The sequence below is a fragment of the Triticum aestivum genome, chromosome 7A (genome assembly GCF_018294505.1).
Source record: "Triticum aestivum cultivar Chinese Spring chromosome 7A, IWGSC CS RefSeq v2.1, whole genome shotgun sequence".
Classification (NCBI taxonomy): Eukaryota; Viridiplantae; Streptophyta; class Magnoliopsida; order Poales; family Poaceae; genus Triticum; species Triticum aestivum.
Window position 1 is genome coordinate 728407144 of NC_057812.1, and position 24066 is coordinate 728431209.

General features: G+C 46.2%; 1 long non-coding RNA gene across 3 annotated transcripts; it reads left to right on the plus strand.

Moving 5' to 3' along the window:
* The first annotated feature begins 1164 nt into the window (after nucleotides 1-1164).
* LOC123149761 (uncharacterized) lies at nucleotides 1165-4485 on the plus strand. 3 transcript variants are annotated; one of them, XR_006474835.1, is made up of 5 exons: nucleotides 1165-1597; nucleotides 1720-1912; nucleotides 2121-2259; nucleotides 2601-3625; nucleotides 4027-4485. It is a non-coding gene; the product is annotated as an uncharacterized lncRNA (long non-coding RNA). The 3 variants fall into 3 exon arrangements; XR_006474833.1 differs by having other exon boundaries at nucleotides 2121-3625; XR_006474834.1 differs by having other exon boundaries at nucleotides 1723-1912; nucleotides 2121-3625.
* Nucleotides 4486-24066: the final 19581 nt, after the last annotated feature.

Below are 24066 nucleotides of genomic sequence, written 5' to 3' on the forward strand. Positions count from 1 at the left end.
AATAGATTTGAGGAATACGTGCATTCGCATCGCTAATCACGTAGCATCGCTCGATCATTAGGGAGGGGGGAGGGGGGCGGGGGTGGCAAACATCAACAGTGCAGGGCATGAGGCGACGGCGATGTTTCTGCAACATGATATTTATTGCAAAAAATTGTGCAATAAGGGTCTTGTTGCAGGAATACAAGGAAGATGTCTGAGATGATGTTGCAAATTTTGCCACAAAGGCCTTGTTGCAGGAATTTTCCATCAAGGGTCTTGTTGTAGAAATATAAGGTTATGAAACATGGGTGTTGTTTTTAACAAAGGGAATATATTAATATCACGAAGATACCAATTACCTCAGCTTGTGCAACAATGCAATACCCTAATGACACTATGGATGCACACAACCAAAAAAGAAAAAGAAGCAAAAAAAAAAATCCCGCTACAGTGATCTAGTCTTTAAAGTAGCAGTACAAAAACAACCAAGACAATACCTAAAGTCCAAATTCTTCAAAAGCGACGCCTTCAAAAAAGAAACAGGCACAAGCGCCGTTTTCACCTTAAATCAAGTCACGCAGGACCACCTTCTAAAAAAGGAGAAACTATTTTTTATGCTTTTTTATATTCCTAGCTAAAAAAGAACAAGGAAGGAGACAGGAGAGGTCCAGCAGACTGCACTAACGAGACCTCCTCGTGCAATTGACGGCACCTGCAGCAGCAACATTAGCGTCGATGATTATATAATATACCAAACCAATGCAAACGGGCACGGGTGCACTATTTAATTTGTAGCACGCCTGCACGTTCACGTTTAACATGCCAGTGTCATCAGAATAAGAAGGCCCATTTAATCCCTCGAAAAAAGGCCCACTTAAGATCTTGACCTCCTCTGATCTGTTTCTACAGTCCTTATCTCTATCTCTACCTCTCTACCTACTAATACTAATACTAATTTTTTTTTACTTATATATATATATATATACTAATATATATATATATATTATATATATATATATATATATATATATATATATATTACTAATAAACCACCGATTGCTTCTGGTCGTCCGTCGTCAGTCTTTTTGCAAAAAAGTCCCCCTGTTTCTTAGAAATTAAGCCGCAGTCCTCGTCATAAGTCAGCCTGAACCGGTACGGAAGAGAGAAAAAAAATAGCTCAGCCGCCCGCACCACCCTGCCTCCTCGATCCATCTCCACCTCCAGCCGCCGCCACCTCCTGCCCCGCCCCGCCTCACCGCGCCCCTCCCGACACCGCCGTGCGCCGCCCGTCCCCGACACCGCCACCTCCTGCCCCGCCCCGCCTCGCACCCCCTGCCGCCTCCACCTCCCACCCCGCCCCGCCGCGCGCCGCCCCTTGAACTTCGTCGACGGCCGAATCCAGGATAGCGGCGGCGGGACCTTGCAAGGCGTCGGGGGTTCTCGGGGGCGGCACCATGGTTGCTCTGGCGTGCTGCTGGAAGAAAAGGAGGGAGGACGAGGGAGAGGGAGAGAGAAAACTGGGAGGAAGGAGAGAAACGAGGGTAGGCACGGGCTCCCAGGGGGAGATGGACGAGGACGAGGACGGTCTGGTGCGCTGCTGGTGCAGGGAGGGCAGGTGAGAGGGACGATTGCTCTGTATGTTGTGCGTTGCTGGTGTGCTCCTGTTAGTTGCATATTATACTGCTGTTTTCCTGTTGTTTGTTGATTGATGCTGCTGATGCTACTATTTTGATGCAGCAGCTGCTAATTTCATGTGGAGGACACGCAGGGGCGGACGGCGAGCGAATTGAATCTGGACATTCACCCAGGGAAGCAACATATATCTTCTGATCTTTGTCTTGCCTCCGGTGCAATTTCAGTTTGTCCAGTAGTGCTCTTGACAAATTTCTAGAATGAAGAATGAAATACTTGGAGATAGGCCACCAATTCGGTAAGAATATATATGTCATGGATCTGCTTATAACTATTTTACCGTGCTTAAATTTGGTCGGCAATTTTTAGGCTGTACTGCAGCCTAAATGTGCTCCTGCTTGTTGTTGCTATGCATTTTATATTTCCTGATGTATTATCATTTTTCCCGTTTTTAATCAGTTTGGGGCTTCTAAGAAGAGAAAGTGAATAACTGAATGTGATGGCAGGTGTTGAACTCAGGTTTACACATTGGTGCACATGATGTGTCAATCAAACATACTATAGCCCTCATATAATGGCTACTGCTGTTTGCAAAGTAAGAATCGAATGATGCAAAGAGATTTATGCTGTAGAAGAACTCACAAGGTAGTCTCTGAAGCCCTTTCATTGGAATTTGACGAAATTCACAACCACATAGGTCACACACAATTTAAGCCTCCATGGTATTAAATATGCCATGTCTGTCGGTCCTCTGTTTAGAAATGTTTTAGTCACATATTCTTATGTATTACGGTATGACAAAATTAGAACTTCAGGCCGTTGTTAACCGTGTTTCTCCTTTGTTGGTCTTCTCTTAATTTGTTTGTTTGCTTCAGGATGCCCCTAATTTTCTAACAAATGCATGTGAGTAAAGATTACAATGGCTCAAATAGCATGTAGATTTAATAAACCGAATAATTGATTGTTGGTGTTGTTTTACTGATTAGCTTAGAAGCAGAGACTTAGCATGGGGGACTGCCGCTTGAAGAGATGCAAATGTTGCAACTTCATTAGAGGTTCTATGTTGGAAGTTGTGTGTGTCGGTGGTTCAAGGTTCTTTCCCTTATTCTATTTTTCTCTCTGCAGTTTCTGTGTAATATATGATTTATTCGTTCTAAAAGTTGTATGGTAACGGGCGAGCCTAATCTGAAAATATATTAGGAAAAAGCATGTAAGCTGAAGCCTGGAAAAATGCAGTATGAAAAATGCCTTGATATTCAGTAGCAGTAGTGAGAACATGTATATATTCTGTTGGTGAAAAGTTTTCAGATATACAGTAGTAGTAGCAGTAGAAATGCGCTAGGGGATGTGAACGCCATAGAAATAGCAGAGGCCTACCTTGATATCTGAAAAACACCTTGATATTCAGTAGCAGTAGCAGAATGAAATGCGCTAGGTTTTCTGTTATATAGTCCTTTTGCCCTGTGTTTAATTATTACATGCGCTGCACACTGATCCATGTATATATTCTGTTGGTGAAAAGTTTTGACTATCGAGTTTCGTCAGATATGAGTTTTAGAAATTTTCAGTTACTTTTCTATGCCTACATTCATCTCTGAACCGTTGTGATGGTGATTGTAATACTGTGTTTAAAATATGTCAGTCCATGTGCGAGATCTTCTTTTCAAGATGGCAACCATGATTGTATCAGATATGTGTAATTAATGTGTTTGCATTAGAGCTTTCATAGGGAAATTGCATAAGTTCTTATAAAACCATCTTGTCACACACATTTTTCTGAATGGCAGCTGCAAGTGCCAGGTAGCAGCTTGCACTAGGTTGATTTGAATAGTTACTCTTCTTTTGCACTGGTACTGAAACTTGGTAGTTCACAAGGATTGGCACCATGGACTGGAGAATTGTCGCAAACAACATGGACACACCAGGGGCAGGGGCTGCATGCCGCCAAGTCCAAGGCGACTGCCAAGAAGACTGGGCTCGATGTAGTGACCGAGGAGGCGCAGGCCGCAGGGTATGCTCTTCTAATTAGTATGATGATTTGCATATGTACCAATGCTACTCTCAATGCATTTGCTAACAATCTTCATATTTTCGCATTGAATGTGGAGCTATAAACATATATATGTTTCAGTAGTCATTCAGTAGTGGTCCAGTCGTAATACCTTGCAAGTACCGTGCTAATCAGAAAATTTCTTGATCAAGTTTATTATTATTTCCATTGCACCATACTTTATTTCCATGGTATCAAGTTCTACAAATGCATGTTCTGGTACAATATTTGTTTTTTCAGATGCAGTCTTTTTTGCTAATAAATCTATAGTTCAATCTGGATTCAAAATCTAAGAAATTTATGGCCTGGTGTTGATAGTTGCAGTTACACACTGATGGAATGTGTTTACTTTTTGTTAATAGAAACAGAGAAGCTGATTATTCTGTTTGCACGACGGGTATCCCAAATTCTAATTCAAACATTAGTGATGATATAACAATGTCGTCTACCAAATTGTGATTCGGGCGAGCCTAGCTTAGCTGGGAACCACCGGAGATTGTGTGGTGCACGGGAGACAGAGGCTCCACCAGATATTTTGTCGTGCCCACTAACAACAATGACATGGATAGTGAAGTCATTGCTGGACATGATTGCACTATTTGTAATCTGTTGGGTAGTCCTATTTGGTGGATTGTATCTTCAATATATCCGATCTTTCTCTACAAGGAGCCTACAGTTTGTAATGTTGTATTTCTAAAGAAACCCTGGCATCAGTTGAAATTGTTATCTTAATCCGCTGCAAAATATGTAATCTTGTTTTTGTCTTGATGATATGAAGAGGATGGATGTATTGTTGTGGCATCTTAAAATTAATAGTGATCTCGAAGTTTTCTTACAATACAATGCATTGTGGTAATCCAAGATTGTGGCGTCTGATTTGTTTTGTCTTGGCAATGGAACCGCCATTCCGATCATTCTAAAAAAAGAGGATAGGTGTGTGATTGTCAGAGTAACCACACCACAAAGAAAAGAAAGTGGCGCGACTACCCGCGACAGCAGGATGATCCCTAGGACAGTGTTAATGCATCTGGTTAAGAGTTACAATTGTGCTTGAGTTTACGTATGCTAGCATTTGTATATATGTTAGATATGGGCATAAAGAGGCGACACCAAAGAGTGTGTCGATGATTAGTTAAGAGTCTGACCATTCCAGCAATTATCTTTAAGTAAGACTACAATTCTAAGATGTGTTCTCGCTTTTTTCTTCGATCAGATTTTGTCTTCTCTTTCCTATGACTCAAGATTGTTATAGTAGTCATCCATAGATAAGACTGTAATCTGACGGTGGTCTACAAGAAGGTGAAGTTGATGCTCTTTCGGTGGTACCTCGTCAGTCAGATCATTCATTTAAAGGTGTTGATGCTCTTTTAGTGGTATTCGACAACCTAGCAAATCATTCCTTTAGAGGTGCCTCTAGCATTCTATTTTTATTTTCACTGAAATGTTGTGCTGGTTCTTTGCTGCATCAAAATATTTCATTTGTAATCCTTTTCCTAATGGGGCCAAATTATCTTGTCACTGCAACTTCATGACACTTGAATTTATCTGTTCATCTTCAATCAATCTTCAACAATGAATTAAATCTTTTTAAGAGTTATAAATGTTTTTTCTTTGTTCATAACCTTTAGTGTAAATTCGTTTTTTTGCTTGATTGCAGATTTTGTGAACTTTCCCTATGGTATAAGAAAGAAAATCTTTTTATTAGCTTTGGAATGTTACACTTTGCTTTAATTGCTTTGTTGAATGCCTGCACTAGGAGAATTACAGTTTCTCATGTCATGCAATTGGGAAGATCTCGATTGGTGGTTTACACATTTCTTCAACAGGTGCACGGGTACTTATTTTCCCGCCGCAACGCACGGGCACATTTCCTAGACAATGTCACTCCTGCTGTCATGTCATGTTTGCTAATACTTATGGAGCTGTAAAACGATGTTTTTATTTTATAAGCTAGCCCTTCTTATTATGTTTCAGAAGATCGATGATACCCATTACATTACTACAGTGTAATACGCAGAACCTGAGTTTTGGTTGCCAAGAAAATGTATGTGCTAATTCCACAAGAAATTTGTGTTTGAAAAATTATCACTTTATCAGGGAAATATCTTTTATATGCTTAATGAAATCGAATATGATGCTAGATTTGCAGATGACTAAGCGACATAGAAATTCTTGATTTTGTGTTGATGTTTCCGATGGATTCTTTTGTCATATGACATCAGGATGTAGGATGATTGGGTGCACAAGCTTTCTATGAAACATCCAGATCCCGGCAGCGACGTCCTCTGGCATAGTGACAAACGAAGGCAGGGGATAGAGCAGAGCGGGAGGGGTATTGGGTTGATACCGTTGTGGGCATTGTCAGTGCCATGATGGTGGTCAATACACACAGGAGATTCTATTCCTGTGGGCGGATTAAACAGGGCTGAGTAAACTTCATCCATAGAAGATGCATGTGCTGACTAAGTTTAGAGGAGAGAATGGTTCTTTATTCTGTTCAAACGCGGATTCATGGAGTACCAAATGACTTCTCCTTATTGTACAGGAGTGCTAGTGAGAGGCTCATATCTTTGCGATTTTATTACAGGGAGCTGAACCGCTTCTTAACCTGTCATAAAAGACGCCATTGTGGGGGTTCCACTACTGCAAAACTACATTCAGAGCAATCTCTGTGACTTCTGAAGAAAAATAACTGCTATTTGCATTCCTTTTGCGTTTGCATGGAAACCATTGTACTTCCATTTTCATTGCCAGTACTTTCCATACTTGCATATTTCTTATGCACCTTATGACCTGTTGTTGGCCTATTATAATTTCCTTTTCATTGAAGGTAATGGTAAAAAATAAGAATATGCTACTTTGCGACGCACACATGTCATGTTTAACCAGCTGACTTCTTGGATGGTTTATGGTATTCCTCAAGATCATTAGTACCAACAATGTTTTTTCTCATGAATGGCCCATGGTAATTTTATATTGTTTTGCTACTTGAAAGTTGTTTGAGTGGCTAAATTATTTTTCAGGTTTCTAAGAACATATTATTTATTTCTGTTGCATGGATCCTGGCATGCTGACAACAAATTCTTATTTTGAGCCGGATTGTATACTGGACCGAGGTTCTACAGCGGTTGGTTTGCTAGGACTATTACGTGAAGCAGTGTAAGCTCAATTGTCAACACTGAAGAATTCGTTAGAGGAAAGTGCCACAATTTGGAGCTCCGGGAGATTTTTTGAGGTAATGGAAGGTAGTGAATATCTCAGTTATATAAAACCAACATAAGCTTTTGGGCAGCAACATTAGAAGGATCTTTTTTACAGGTTTCATCCAATCCTGAGAAAACAACTTGCTTTTACAAGGCAATCTAGAATAATGTGACCTTGGCAGATTATGTCCATGAAAAAGGTAATGGCCTGTAGGAGACTAGCTGTTTGTTCAGTGAGGAAAGGGGAAACAAATGAGCGACTGACAGTGTTATCTGTAGCCAAGGAACGAGAGGTCAAAGATAGAGCTCAGATGTATTAATGGAGATGCCACACAAATTATCTCCTGAAGCGAGCCACAATGTTGAAAGTTGCATTGGCAAGAGTATGCATCTACCGTCATGTACCTGAAGTGCGGCGTTGTGCTACAATACTCTTAAATATTTGTGACAAATTTAATTTCACGTTGCAACGCACGGGCACTTTTTGCTAGTACACCCTAAAGTCATTAAAAAGGCGATTAGCGTTGCCGGCCGCCCCTCTGCTGCCTCCTGCCTCGGTGTAATTCTCCTACGGTCTAGCTAACTAGCCACCCAAGGTTCATTGATCGCCGGTAGTGAGTTGCAGATTAGTCTACCATGTCATTCGCCGGTGTATCTGTCATCACCGTGAGCTCCTAGGCGCTGACAGCTCTCCTACCTGCCCCAGCGCCAACGGGTACCACTTGCTTGTCGTCCAAGGCCACTCGCGCACGCGCGAATCCAACATATCTCACTGTTTCTCCGTCGGATGCTACCGCTGGAAAATCGTGTATAATCCTGCACTTTATGACCTGGGCGAAAACGGGCGTCGTAGTACTTTGTGTTTTTCTCGACGAGAAAGTAGACACCACAGCAGGGCCCATGAAGCCGCACATCAAGTTTAGCTTCGTTGACGCGACTGACAAGCAAGAGCTGGCACGTATCCATGGTAGCAAAATACTAGAGCTACGAGGCGAGTGCACTGATGCGTTTAAGTACATCGAGAGGGCAGTCTTGGACAAACATCTCAAGAACGACAGTTTCACCATCCGGTGCGACGTCGTGGTCCTAAATCGAACATGGGAGACCGCATTCATTACAGTGCCACCTTTCAACATGCAACAGAACTTCACCGACTTTCTCCAGGCTGGGGAGGGCACCGACGTGGTCTTCCATGTGAGCCACAAGACATTCACCACTCATATGTGTATTCTCGCGGCCCGGTCTACGGTCTTTAGGGCAGCTATCTTTGGCCCCATGAAGGAAGGTACGTCCACGACCGCCACCGTGCATATAGATGATATGGATGCTACGGTATTCAAGGCCATGCTTGGGTTCATCTACAGTGACTCATTTCCAGTGATCGTCGCGGGTGAAAATGAGGGTGCCCTGCTGCATCACTTGCTCCTCGCGGCAGACAGGTACAACCTCCCAACACTTCGGGAGATGTGCGAGAAGAAGCTTCGTGAGCACATAGACGTGAGCACGGTGACCTCCATACTAGGGCTTGCCGAGCAGCATGGCTGTGACGGGCTGAAGAAGGCGTGTTGCAAGTTCCTCCGGTGTCCGGACAACCTGAGGGCAGTGGTGTCCACGAATGGCTTTGATGATTTCTGCAGGAGCTGCCCCACTCTTATGAAGGACATGATCCTTGGCATTCTACCGGCAAAGTAGGACTTCTCCATATTAATGTTAGCTCTTCATATATTCCGTCAATTTTTTCGCGTGCCTTGTTTACTCTCTTTGTCATTGCAGAAGGAAATGGAAAAGGAAATGAAGGCTCTTCAAATTCGATCTAGAAGATTGTAGTAGCCGACGTGTTTTGCAGGTCAAGGTGGTGGGTGCCCTTGGATCACTCATGGATGAGGTCGTCTGCTTTGCAACGAATTGCTTTCTTCAGTTTCGTACCTTTGTTGCTCGCTACGTTGTTGCATGTGTGCGGATGTTTCCTAAAAGTTTCCTGTAAGAGGGGATCTTCGTATCCTCCAGGATGTTGCTATTTCTTTACATGCTGCATTTTGGAACTTTGTGCAAACATCTAGTGATTTCCTTAATTAAATTGGGAGAGAAATTATTTTTTTAAGAAAAAGTAGGAGAAAAGGTGTTTTCACTTCGTTTTTGCCCTTTTAATTCTATTATTTCCTAGGATTGGAGATTTAAATTTAAAATATGGCTTATTCATTGGAAACGATGGAGTTAGAGTTAACCTAGATATATCCAAAACTTCTAAGAGACAAGGCGTACATTTTTAGATACATTAAAACTGAGAATCCTCCCAGCCCTCTTAGGCCATCAACATTTTTAATCATTGGATCGCCATGTCTAATCATTTTCGGTCGTCGGATTTGTTGTTAGTCCCACCTAAATCTCGTGTGCATGCTAACTCGCGTGTCAGGCTACACTGAACTTTTCGGGCTGCTGCTCCGGTGGCTTTTTTGGGCATCTTACGTTCAATTGGGCCTACTGGCCTACTGGCCTGCACTACCATCGTAAAACAAAATGTAGAAATTGCTCGGTTGCTACGTCTGCGAGAAAAAGGAGACGGAGATCCGGCGCTCCGCATGCGAGACAAAGAAGGGGATCCAGCGCCGCGCGAGAGGTGAGAGGCCGGTGCGGGCGGTTGCTGCGAGAGAAAGAGGAGCGGGTGGATAGATCAGTCTTGGCTCTCATGGCACTGGTGCACCCTATCTGTCCGGCGGCGAGTGATGTCGCCACTGCCACATGTACGACCCCCATCTCTCTTGCCTCATGATAGCTCGCTCGCCTCACTACTAGGCAAAGGGCTATAACTAATATGGACATTAATGGCGCACCACATATGTAGTGCGCCACTGCTATATAGCAGTGGTGCATCATGTGTAGGTACGCCATTAATATCCATATCACTAATAGCGTACCACACCCACGGTGCGCCACTACTAACATTTTTTTCCAAACTAGTAATGGCGCACCAGGGCATAGTGCGCCACTACTAGTTTTAACTAGTAATGACGCACCACACACTCTGTGCGCCACTACTAACAAATGTTTTTTTTACTTTTTTTCAAAACTAGTAATGGTGCACCAGTGTATAGTGCGCCATTACTAGTTCAAACTAGTAATGGCGCACCACAACCACGGTGCGCCACTACTAACATTTTTTTATTTTTTTGCAACAATTAGTAATGGCGCACCACGTAACAGGTGCGCTATTAGTAACCGTTACTAATGGCGCTTTGTTAGGTGGTGCGCCATTACTAACTCTCTTTGCACCCCCCACCCCCCACCCCCCCGACCGCTTTTTCAGTTTTAGAAAAAATAAAAGAAAATGATGGAAATGTCAAAAAAATAAAATAAAATAAGTTCCCCATGTGATATGTGGTCTAGTTGTTTGGAAAATTTACAAATATGAATTTCGATATTATTTGCAAAATCTCTTTGGAATTTAGTAAAATGGGCATAACTTTTGCATACGAACTCGGATTAAAAAGTTTTTATATAAAAAATCATCTACTCGAAAAGTTACATCTGAATTGAACCGGAGGAGCCCCCGTTCAAGATTTTAAGAATCCCCAAAAATCTAACAGAAGGAAAGATATGGGCCTTTTAAGATCTAGAGGGGGGGAAATGGAAAAAAATTCAAACTTAGTAGTGGCGCACCATTTGCTAGGTGCGCCACTAGTAACAGAAAAAAATGTGGTTTCAATTTTATGTTTTTATTTTTATTTTTTTCAAAATATGATACGTAATATGACCAGGAAGTTTGAAATATTTTTTCAAAATTTCATCACACTCATGAACATGAACCAAGTCCTAGACATCAATAAGGTTTAATGGGATTGATATGATAGATATATCAATAAGTGCCTGTTAAGTGAGTTGGTGCTGGGGTTGGATAGAACTGCAAAGTTAAGCGTGCTTGGGCTGGAGTAGTGTGAGGATTGGTGACCTTCCGAGAAGTTTGACTACGGAGTGCGATTTGACTTGAGATTAAGCATATTGACCTGAGATTAAGCCATAGTGACTCGAGATTAAGAAAAAAACAAAAAAATTGAATTTTTTTTGAAAATTTCTTGAAAAAAAAATCGAAACTTTTTTTTGGAAAAAATTGTTAGTAATGGCACACTTCTATGTGGTGCATCATTACTAAGTCAGATAGTAATGGCGCACTTCTAGGCATTGTAATGGCGCACCTATAGTGTGCCATTACTATTTGTTACTAGTGGTGTGGTAATAGTGGCGCACCTATAGTGCGCCATTAAGGGCAAAAATAGGTGCGCCACTAATTAGTCTTTTCCTAGTAGTGCCTCAGCCCATTCTCATCTCTCTCGCAGGTCCTTGGTAGCCCTAACCGCGCCGATGGCAGAGTCGACGACTCTGGGTCATGTCGCCACTGCCACATGTAAGCCACATCTCCGCCCGCTCCCATCTCTCTTTCGTTCGTAGTAGAAGAACCCTAGCCCACCCCCCTCCACCCCTTTGCTCGATTCTTCATTTTCGTGGGAGCTATAACAGCGCGAAAGGCAGTGTCGTGTCGGCAAGGCAAGAACTCAGCCACGCCAGGATATACCTCAGCCACACTTTTCTAGGGACGCAAAGGGTAAAGATTTTTTTTATTTTCTTTATTAATTCTTCATTTCTAATTTGATGTTGCTATTTTGATTCCTTGAAGTGAGTCATGTTGACATCCTCACATTCATTGGAACAGGTGAACAGAGATCAAAAACACCCGTGCCAATCGTGACCATCAGTCAATGTCAAATCACATTCATCATGTAGCCCAAAGGAGAGCCACATAATTGAGCATGAGGTATCACTAATGGAATCAGCTACTTTGCCATCTGCCAGCTCTTTGCCGTCAGCTAGCGGACGGCAAAGAAGCTCTTTGCCGTCCGTGGGCTCTTTGCCGTCTGCTGGCAGACGGCAAAGAATCTTTGCCGTCCGCTGGCAGACGGCAAAGAGAGAGGTGGCCCCCACCCCCCGCCCGTTTGGAAAAAACTTAACGGCCCACCTCTTTGCCGTCTGCCAGCAGACAGCAAAGAGGCAAAAGGGCGGACGGCAAAGATAGGCGGACGGCAAAGAGGACACTACCTAACGGCCCGTACCCCCCCCCGCCCGTTACTCTCTGTTCTCTCCTCGCCGACGCGCCCCGCCACCACTTCCCACCCCACCGCCGCCGCCGCCGCCCGCCGCGCGCCGCCGCCCCCACCACTCGCCGCCGCCCGGTCGCCCCACCACCCGCCGCCCCACCGGCCCCCCGCCCCGTCGCCACTGCCGCCCGGCGCCGTCGCCCCACCACCCGTCCCCCCCCCGCCCCGTCGCCCCCGCCGCCCCGTTGCCCCACCGCCCCGGCCCCCGCCACCCAACCGCCCCGTCGCCCCCCCCCCCGCCCCGGCCCCCGCCGCCCCCCCCCCCCCCCCCGCGCCCCGGCCCCCTGCCGCCCCGCGCCCCACCGCCCCGGGCCCGGCCCCCGCCGCCCCAGGCCGCCCCCGCGCCCCGGCCAGCTCCTCCACCGGGGCCTCCTCCACCGCCCTGCCCCCTCCTCCACCGGCCCTGCCCCAGGTGAGCCCCCCTCCTTTTTTTCTGTTTTTTTCCTTTTTAGTTTTAGTTTAGATTTAGTTTTAGTTTTAGGTTTAGTTTTATTTAGTTTTAGGTTTAGATTTAGTTTTTTCCTTTTTTTCTGTTTTATTAGTTTTAGGTTAATGTTTAGTTTAGATTTAGTTTTAGTTTTAGGTTTAGTTTAGTTTGAGGAAAGATGAAGAAGAAGAGAAAAAGAAGAGAGGAGGAGAAGAAGAAGAGGGAAAAGGAAAGGAAGAAGAAGAGGAGGAGGAGGAGAAGAAAAAAGAAGAAGAGGAAGAAGAAGAAGAAAAAAGAGGAGAGGAGGAGAAGAAGAAGAGGAAAAAGGAAAGGAGGAAGACGAAGAAGAAGAAGAAGAAGAAGAAGAAGAAGAAGAAGAAGAAGAAGAAGAAGAAGAAGAAGAAGAAGAAGAAGAAGAAGAAGGAAAAAAAAGGAAGAAAAGGGAAAGGAGGAAGAAGAAGAAAAGGAAAAAAACCGACCCGGCACGGTACCCGACACCCCGAGACGACACCCCGACCCCGAGACCCCGACCCCGACCCCGAGACCCCGACCCCGACATCCCGACCCCGACCCCGACCCCGACACCCCGACCCCGACACCCCGACCCTGACCCCGACACCCCGACCCCCCAAGCCTGACCCGACACCCCGACCCCGACCCCGACACCCCGACCCCGACCCGACACGGTACCCAGACCCCGACCCGGCACCCCGACATGACACCCCGACCCCGAGACCCCGACCCCGACCCCGAGACCCCGACCCCGACACCCGACCCCGACACCCCGACCCCGACACCCCGACCCCGACCCCGACACCCCGACCCCCAAGCCTGACCCGACACCCCGACCCCGACCCCGACACCCCGACCCCCCGAGCCTGACCCGACACCCCGACCCCGAGCCTGACCCGACACCCTGACCCCGACACCACACCCCGACCCCGAAACAACACCCCGACCCCGAGCCTGACCCGACACCCTGACCCCGACACCACACCCCGACCCCGAAACAACACCCCGACACCGACACCGCACTACCCCGACATCGACACGACACCCCGACCCCCGACCCCGAAACAGCACCCCGACCCCGACACGGCACCCCGACACCGACAGGACACCCCGACCACCGACACCTCCCGAAAAGGTGTTCTTTGGCCTTCCAGAGGCCGACGGGGTCATATATTTGTGAATTATTAGTTAGGTCATATATTTTTCGATTTTGTTATGAAAAACATCATATATAATTGTGTTGATCGTGTAGTTTTAAATGTGCAGTTGTTTCATCGCTGCGAGGTTTGATGATGATACACTTAAGTGATACACATATTATTATTCATGTCGGTCTTTTTTTATGTTGTACTAATTTCGTTTACTGTTTGTCATGGCAGGTGTTGAAAGATGGTGGGCGCTGGTCGGGAGCGTGGTCTGAGGTCTTCCATTCCAGACGCACCTCTCCGCCGAGCATTGCTGGACAGTATGGCCACACCGCCGGGCCCTTCTTCGTCGACCGCGGTGCCCAACAGGGGACGAGGTAGGAAGAGAGGAGGTGGGGCACGTGGTCATGGGAGAGGAGGTAGGGTGACTGCTACGGCGCCTTCCTCGCCGCCACCCCCAGCTGTTTCACCCGAGCACGTGACTGCTAGGGTGGACTCGTCCGAGGAGGAGCCTACACGGACTCCGGTCCACGAGCCTTCGGTCCACGGGTCTTGGGCCCACGAGCCTCGGGTCGACTGGCCTTCGGCCCACGAGAGTTCGGCCCACGTGACCCCGGAGGAGCACACGTCCGGATGGGGTACCTGGCCGGATCAGCCCGAGGAGCCGAGTGGCCATGCTAATGATGGCGGGGAGCCGACTGATCTTGAGGAGGAGGGGGGCACCGTCTACCAGCGTGGTGCTACACGGCTCCCGTCCGTGCCGGTGACCCGCGAGCAGAGGTGGTTGATTTTCCCTGATGGGGAGAGGTACGTAAGTGCATTTAATATTTTTGTACCTTGTGCATTCATGTTTTTTCAAATAACTAATGTGTTGGCCTTGTCATGCTGCAGGGGTTGGGACCACCATCATAGTGTCCGCCGGCCCAACTCCGTCCTTGGAGTTCTTTGCCGGCAAAACTTCCCGGGGTTTGTCACGTTGCCTGGTGAGGGTCGGCTTCCAGAGCTTGGATTGAGCTGGGAGCACTACGTGGCTGCCCCGGCCCCGCCGGATGAGATTATCGACGGTGTCGTCTGCGACACGAGGGCAGACATGGTGATCAGAAAGTTCTGGGTAATTTCTCCTTTACACATTTAAAAATCTTCAACTAGCTAGTTATTAATTGTACTAATCAATATTGTCTCATTTGATTGCAGACATTCTACAGGTGTGAGGAGGGATACGAGGAGGACGCGGCACATGTTATCGAGAACGTCTGCAAGCGCCTACTCCAGAACTTACGGCACGAGGCTCGGGTGTAGGCTGTTCGAGACTACTACGCCTTGCGTGTTATCAAGAAGACCAAGCCGGCGTGCCGCGATAAGTTCCTGAGTAAGGAGCAGTACATGAAGGTAATTCTTAAGGCCTTCTCTACTTAAGTTCCTTCATTTAGTAATTCTTAGCCGTAGCGCTCAAGTTTCTATTTGCTAACTTGGGCGCCTCCGATATGGTGTGCGGATCGGATGGATTGTTGGGAGGTGTTGGTCGATGAGTGGTGCTCAAAACAATGGCTAGCCCTCCACAACGAGGCCAAGGACAAACGTGCCCAAATGGAAGGTGTGCCACACCATCAAGGCAACTCCAACTTATATCAGTTCGGGCGCAACTGGGTATGTGGTTTGCTTCATGATTCATGCAATTCATTCATCATGCTAGCTTGGGCCCTTTAATTACTAATTTTCATTGTTTCTCTCTTTCAGGCACGCTACAATAAGGCGGATAAGGTGCCAGAGGTGTACGACCTGTATGCCATGGCCCACACTGCCTCTTTCAAGAAAGTTAAGGCTTTCTCTCAGTCTGACCTCGATGATGCAAACAACTTCACCAACATCTCCTCCCACAACAAGCTCGTGAGATATAGAGATGAGGGGAAGGCGAGGAAAGGGGAGGACTTTAACCCGAGCAAGGGTCCCATTGATCCAGAGCTGTTGATGATATCTGGTGGTGGGAGGTCCCATGGCTCCATAGCCATTGGAGATGGACTTATCCGTTGTCCTAGCACTCTCCCGGAGATCAAGGCGCGCCAGTCGAGCTCCGCTCCTGAGATAAGGCCTCGTGAACGGCCAGTGCAACTCGCCATCAAGGTTAGTGATACGTACTCAGTTATCTTTCTCCATTACATTGTGTGCGCTTCCATCAATGATTACAAATGGTCATGTGAGTGGTGTTGCAGGCTGCTATACAGAGTGAGAGAGATAGAACGGAGAAACTTCTGGCGGAGGCGGCGGAGAGGTAGCGGGAGTTGGAGGAGAGGACGACAAAGATGATGGAGGAGGAGAGGGCACGGAATGACATGCAGGCAAGGGCCATGTACGAGCTCCTTGTGGTAAGTTTCTTCTGCAGATTAGCCAAAACATTCATGTAGTGTTTGTCTCATTACTAACTAGTATGACCGAGTCATCAAAACCAAATGTGCAGTCTGTGTGCGAGAAGACAGGTCAGACCGCTCCGCCAATGCCAGTGATTGCTCCTGGGACCACGGTGAGTTTTATTTGAATGGACATTACTTGCTAGTCTTAACATTTGAGTGTCATCATGCTAACAAGACATTGGAAATGATCTTTGGTGCAGCGTAACTCCAGACAAGCATCGCACGATCCTTCTCCAGCTACCGACACGAGCCACCCCGCTCCTACACCTCCTGGATCTTGGTAAGTTTATCTAGTGTTTTGCTTAACACATGCATAAAGACCTAGACTTAGCTTTATTTCCTCCAATGCTTACCATAATGACCTAGACTTAGCTTCTTCTCCTCCAAAATGACTTAATAAGCTTACTGACCTCCAAAACCATCCATTTTACCTAAGTTAGCTCTAAAACGATCTGTACTTAGCTTACTTATGTCAAAAATTGCATAATTAGCTTACTTAGCTCATAGACGATCCATTTTACCTAAGTTAGCTCTAAAATGACCCATTTTACCTAGGTTAGCTTATAAATGATCCAGTTCATCCAAGTTAGCTCAAAAATGACCCATTTTACCTAGATTAGCTCCTAAATGATCCATTTTACCTATGTTAGCTTTAAAATGACCCATTTCACCTAGGTTAACTCCAAAATGACCCATCTTACCTAGGTTATCTCATAAACGATCCATTTCAACTAATTTAGCTCATAAACAATCCATTTCACCAAGTTAGCTAAAAAACGATCCATTTCACCTAAATTAGCTCTTAAATGATCCATTTCACCTAAGTTAGCTCAAAAAGATCCATTTCAACTAAATTAGCTCATAAATGATCCATTTCACCTAAGTTAGCTCAAAAACGATCCATTTCAACTAAGTTAGCTCATAAATGATCCATTTCACCTAAGTTAGCTAAAAACGATCCATTTCACCTTAGTTACCTCAAAAACGATCCATTTGACCTTAGTTAGCTCATAAACGACCCATTTCAACTAAGTTAGCTCATAAATGATCCATTTCACCTTAGTTAGCTCATAAATGACCCATTTCAACTTAGTTAGCTCATATATGATCCATTTCATGTAATTTAGCTCATAAATGATATACTCTTCTTGTTCTAGTCTTCTTCTTGTTCTACTCTTGTTGTTCTAGTCTTCTTCTTGTTCTACTCTTCTTGTTCTAGTCTTCTTCTTGTTCTACTCTTCTTCTTGTTCTACTCTTCTTGTTCTAACTTTCTTATTTTTCATTTTGTAGATTTCATTCACTTGACGAAAGCTTGCATAGATGGAGTGCTCCTTATCCCTTTCTCTGTTTCTTTTGTATCGTTGAACTATGCATGTATCGTTGGATGAAACTGTTGTAATATATATGGTTGGATGCCTCTATGTTGAACTTGTTATGTATGATGGAACTATGCATGTAATATATATGGTTGGATGATGAAGTTATGTGTTGGATATCTTATATGTTTGCTCTGTAATGGCCTTTTGAAATATATCTATATATGTCATATATATTTGTGATGAAAATTGTTGGATTTAATAAAAAACAGATAAAAGAGCCAATATGCAGGCTCTTTGCCGTCTGCCACCGACGGCAACGGGCTCTTTGCCGTCTGCCGCGGACGGCAAAGAAGACACGTGGCATCTAGCTATGCTTCCTGGGAGCTGACCCATTGTGACGCCCGGATAGTCAAGCTATAGTAACCTCTGCTAATGATGCCATGTCACCACTCTTACGGTTGTAAATCTCACGATGATTCAATCCCGTTCGAATTCAAAATTTAAAATCAAGTCAAACGGTAAAGTTTTCAAACATTAAAATTAAAATGTTTTAGAGGTGGCAAATAATGCTTAGGTAATTATGGTGGAGGATCACATTTTTTAAAAAATAATTAAAAGCACTAAACTAAATAAAACAGTGGCTTAAACAAATAATTAAATGCATTTTATAAAACATTAAACTATTTTATTAGGTATGAGAAATTCATGTGGCAATAGAGTATTTATAAATACTAATTTAGGGGCTAGTGGTATACTTAATAAAACTAAAATAAATAGAAACTAAGTTAGAAAGGAAAAATAGATAAAAGGAAAAAGCTCAAAACAAAAACAACACAAAAAAACAGACCCCCCCCCCCAACTGGGCCAGACGGCCCAGCTGGCCGACCCACTTGGCCCAGTCGGCCCCTCCCTCTGGCCTATAGGGCAAACCCTAGGCCGCCCCGATTCCCCACGCCCCACTCGCCCACTCCCCCCCCCCCCGCACGACGCCCACTCCCCTCGCTCCTCTCCTCCCCCTGATTCGGGATCTGGATCGGGCGACGCCCCGACCCCGCCACTCGCCCCGATCCCCTCCTCCCGCTCCCTCGCTTGATCTGACGCGCGCCCGCGGCCAAGGTGCCCGACCCCGCTGCCTCTCCCCGGCGACCGCGCCTTCCCACCCCACGACGCCGGCGCCCACCCCGGCGACGCCGGACTCCGTCAACACCGACGCCTCCTCGCCCTCGCGCCGAACTGCCCCGACGTCGCGCCGTTGCCACTCGCCGTCACCTTGTCGGCGTCGCCTTCCTGCCTCTCCCCCGACCGGCTGCCCCGAGCACGCCTTTGCACATCTACAGGGACCCTGTGAGCCCTCATCCCCTTCCTCTCCCCCTCCCGTCGCCGTAGGACGCCACCACCTATGCGCCTGAAACTCTCCGTCCGCTCCCGCGCGTGTGGCCTCGCCTGTCGTCCTCACCCCGCTCGCGCTGTTCGCCACAGCGGCTCCGCGCCTGCGCCCCAGGCCTCGTCTTCGGCCACCTCCCCGCCCGCGCTACCCAACGCGCCCCGCCGCGCCGGCTTTCATCGCCGGAAACGGCCGGCCGGCGAGCCCCGCCGTGGCCACTGCCTCGCCCCCTGCGTGATGTGCGCCTGGGTGCGCCCCGCCCCAGCGCCCGTTAGCGCACCCGCTCCAGTGGCTAGATGGGCCACTAACAGCGGGCCCCACAACCCCTTCCTTTTTACAAAAAATAGGTGTTAAAAAAGAATTAAAAAATAAATAATTAATCAATATAATTAATTAATTAACTTAATTAATTTGGTTAGTTAAACTAATTAAAGTTAATTAGCTTAATTGCCTAATTAGACCAAATTAACTAGTTAGTTAACGAAATAGTCAATGACAGGGGGACCCCACCCCCTGTTGACCAGTCAAACATTGACTGGTCAACTAGGACCCCTCGGGACCCATTGGTCAGCCCCTGGGTGCTCTATGGGTGCACTACACCGGGTGCACTTAGCATTTTTGCTATTGTAATTCGAATTAATAATAAATCCAAAATATTGTTTAAACTTTGAAAAATCATAGTAAATTAACCATAGGCCGGATCGAAAAACTTTGTACATGAAAGTTGCTCAGAACGACGAGACGAACCCGGATACGCAGCCCGTTCGTCCACCGCACACCCCTAACATATCAAACTTGCAACTTTCCCCCTCCGGCTCCTCTGCCCGAAAACACGGAACCCCGGGGATACTTTCCCGGATGTTTTCCCCCTTCGCCGGCATCACCTCATACTGCGTTAGGACACACCTAGCACCGCTCTTTGTCATGTCTTGCGTCGTCTTGCTTATGTTTGCACTGTATTTATTGTTTCTTCCCCCTCTTCTCTTCGGTAGACTACAAGACCGACGCTGCTGCTGCTGCCCAGTTCGACTACGGAGTTGACGACCCCTCTCTTTTGCCAGAACAACGCAGGCAAGCCCCCCTTGATCACCAGATATCGCCTATTCTTCTCTATACTGCTTGCATTAGAGTAGTATAGCATGTTACCGGTTCGGTTACTCCTATTCTGTTGCATAGCCTGTCATTGTTGCTACAGTCATTGATACCTTACTCGCAATCCTAAATGCTTAGTATAGGATGCTAGTTTATCATCATTGGCCCTACATTCTTGTCAGTCTGCCTCGCTATACTATGGGCCGTGATCACTCGGGAGGTGATCACGGGTATATACTATACATACATACATACTATACAGATGGTGACTAAAGTCAGGTCAGCTCGATGAGTACCCGCAAGTGATTCTGATGAGGGGGCTGAAAGGACAGGTGGCTCCATCCCGGTAGAGGTGGGCCTGGGTTCCCGACGGCCCCCGACTGTTACTTTGTGGCGGAGCGACAGGGCAGGTTGAGACCACCTAGGAGACAGGTGGGCCTGGCCCTGTTCGGGCGTTCGCGGATACTTAACACGCTTAACGAGATCTTGGTATTTGATCTGAGTCTGGCCATTTGGTCTATACGCACTAACCATCTATGTGGGAGTAGTTTATTGGTATCCTGACGTCGTGGTATCAGCCGAAGCCTTCTTGACGTCAGCGACTGAGCGGCGCGCGCCGGATTGGACTGGAACGCCACTAGGCTAGGTCTGCTTCCGGCCGCCCAGCAACGTGCAGGTGTGCTCAGGGCGATGGGCCCAGACCCCTGCGCGCATAGGTTTAGACCGGCGTGCTGACCTCTCTATTGTGCCTAGGTGGGGCTGCGACGTGTTGATCTTCCGAGGCCGGGCATGACCCAGGAAAGTGTGTCCGGCCAAATGGGATCAAGCGTGTTGGGTTATCTGGTGCACCCCTGCAGGGAAGTTAATCTATTCGAATAGCCGTGATCTCGGTAACAGGACGACTTGGAGTTGTACCTTGACCTTATGACAACTAGAACCGGATACTTAATAAAACACACCCTTCCAAGTTCCACCGACAACCCGGTGATCGCTTTTCCACAGGGCGACGAGGGGAGGATCGTCGGGTAGGATTATGCTATGATGCTACTGGAGATGCTACTTGGAGATGCTACTGGGGCTACTTGGAGATGCTACTTGGAGATGCTACTTGGAGATTTCAATCTACTCTCTTCTACATGCTGCAAGACGGAGGCTGCCAGAAGCGTAGTCTTCGATAGGACTAGCTATCCCCCTCTTATTCTGGCATTCTGCAGTTCAGTCCACTAATATGGCCTCCTTACACATATACCCATGCATATGTAGGGTAGTTCCTTGCTTGCGAGTACTTTGGATGAGTACTCACGGTTGCTTTCTTCCCCCCTTTTCCCCTTTCCTTTCTTTCTGGTTGTCGCAACCAGATGCTGGAGTCCAGGAGCCAGACGCCACCGTCGACGACGACCCTACTACACCGGAGGTGCCTACTACTACGTGCAGCCCGCTGACGACGACCAGGAGTAGTTAGGAGGATCCCAGGCAGGAGGCCTGCGCCTCTTTCGATCTGTATCCCAGTTTGTGCTAGCCTTCTTAAGGCAAACTTGTTTAACTTATGTCTGTACTCAGATATTGTTGCTTCCGCTGACTCGTCTATGATCGAGCACTTGTATTCGAGCCCTCGAGGCCCCTGGCTTGTATTATGATGCTTGTATGACTTATTTATGTTTTAGAGTTGTGTTGTGATATCTTCCCGTGAGTCCCTGATCTTGATCGTACACATTTGCGTGCATGATTAGTGTACGATTGAATCGGGGGCGTCACAAGTTGGTATCAGAGCCGACTGCCTGTAGGAACCCCCTTCCACACTCCTTGGCCGAAGTCGAGTCTAGACTTTTCAAAACTTTTACTAACATGGCTGTGCGGCCCATGGGCCCACGTCGCCATTGGGTGGTATTAGGATCTTTTACTCCTCGACCTTTACTCTGGGACTCTGATCTCTCTTCTATTCGGGTTAAATGAATTTTGCTAAATCTAACATTAGGATCTCGTTATCACTTTCACCCGGAGAGCCCCTTATTACTGATGATCGTCTGCTGCACCAGAAGACCCTGAAGATACTCTCCGCTGTTAACCCGAGAACTTGTGTTCATCGCGTTTGCAATTCCCCTTCCACCGCAACCCTTATGGATAACTACTTGCAGTTTTTATTCTTACATTCATCCCCAGTTGGTCTTGTTATTACAGGATACCCTGAAAAAAACTCGTCGTTGTTTCGATAATCCTTTGAGCTTACTGCCTCGCTGTTCTTTGTCACCTGAATACCCCTACGGTTAATTCTCGCACTTATCGAGTATCCGCTCATCCCCCAGTTGATCATGTGTTACACAAAAGTCTTCGAAATACCATTCGGTATTCCGAAAATCCTCAGCAACCTATTGCTCTGGAATTTCTTGTTTGCTTTCATTATGATTAATCCCATAAGTATAGTAGTCATATTGGAATCCTTTGTCACCATCATTTTTGCGTCCGTTGATTCAATACGTTGTGAATGTTCACAATCATCGGTTGATCCTTTTAAATTATCCTTCCGGCTCAGATGTCATTTTGAACATGAGCTGGATCTCGACCAATCAAATTACCATCGATGGTATCCCTAAGCCTACTCAACTTATCCATCCTTAAATCAGAGCGTTTTCTTCTGATCCCTTGATTTGAAAATCATAATCCCTTTGTTATTTAAACATTGAATTATTCAGATGTTCTATAAACCGATGCATTTGCATTCTTTCTTCCTCTGATTGGGTATCGATACTCACATCAGCTCCATTGTGGATCGCCATATCCACTGTTGGATTATTATCCGACAGTGTCCTTCATAATTAATCACCTTGTGAGTTCTTTCCCCTGATACATAATGCCTTTGGTACATTGTATCCTCTGCTTGACCAACCATGCTCTGCTTTCGAGCTGGTGGTATTTACTATTGAAGCTTGTGGTATATGTTTCCACGATACCCTGACGGGTTGAACCTATGCCTTCCTTTATATGTGTGAACTCGGAAGTTTTCACGAGTCATACTCATCTGGTATTTCACCAGGTAAAACTTTCAACACTAATGCCTTTATCAAAGCGAGAAGTGAATGGAAGGTTATACATTGAAGAAGTGGGAGTCGACCTTGAACCTTGCGTTCATGCCCATGGACACGATGTATAACTTATCATGGAAGCTGCTCGTAAAAATAATTACCCCTTGTTATAAGTTCATCTTGTATCCGTGGTTCGATCCTTTATGATCGTGGGTTCCGACCATGATTGTTCTCCTTTGATTCTATTTCTCGGACAAGTTAAAGTACTTGCCATCTGCAGATCAGTACGCCTTCCCAACCTCTATTTTGTTCTACCTTCGAGTATTACCCCCTGGTATCTCGAGGATATCAACCCATTGCACTTCATCTTATGAATTTCTGATGAAGTAGTACGTTTCCCCATCACAGTCACTCCACGGGTTATGGGTTGTCATCAACCGAGAACCCTGATTTGTGAATCGAATCAACACTGAGATTCGGTACCCCCAGTACTTTGTGGTTGAGAAGTTTAATACTCCATCCCGTCACTCCTAGCCTGATCGGCTACATCATTATCGTGCTAATTTTAACTGTGCTACCGGGTCCTTAATTCCGGAGCACAACATTCGACGATTGAGCTAAGCTTACGTCGGTTTCCTTGTCTTATCGTTCCATCTTGAACAACAAACTTGATCTCGGGTCTGTGTCCTACTCGTGGTTCCAACAACCTTTCGCTTCATCATTTGTTTGACTTGATGTCATCGTCGATCGATTACATCTTCGTGAAATCTCTCGACAAATGTGTCATGATCATCATCAGTATTCCGAGCTTTTCCAAGATATCAATTCAATTCGTGATGAGAAATACCATCCTTGCCCTCGATGAGTTGTGTTATCATCAGCCACTTATTGCCTTCCCTCCAACACAAACTTGTTCGTGTTTCATGTTATACCTTGAATTCCTTGCTACCCAGCATTGTTCTTCTTTACCTTGGAGTATTACCACCCTTATGTCAAGAATGCCGTGGGAATTTCACCACCTCTTTAGGATTCTTGGTATACTGATACTTCTCACCATCACCATTTTTCTTGGTCCTTGTGTTGATCCCGACCGGGGTACCAACAAGTGAACGATGCTGTTTGGATTCTGCACTTCTAGCAACCCTATTGCTTTGAAGTTAATGGTCGATATTTCCATTCTAAGTCTATTGCTTATTGAGTCATCATTCAAACATTGATCGTGCTACCTAATCCAGATTCCTGGGT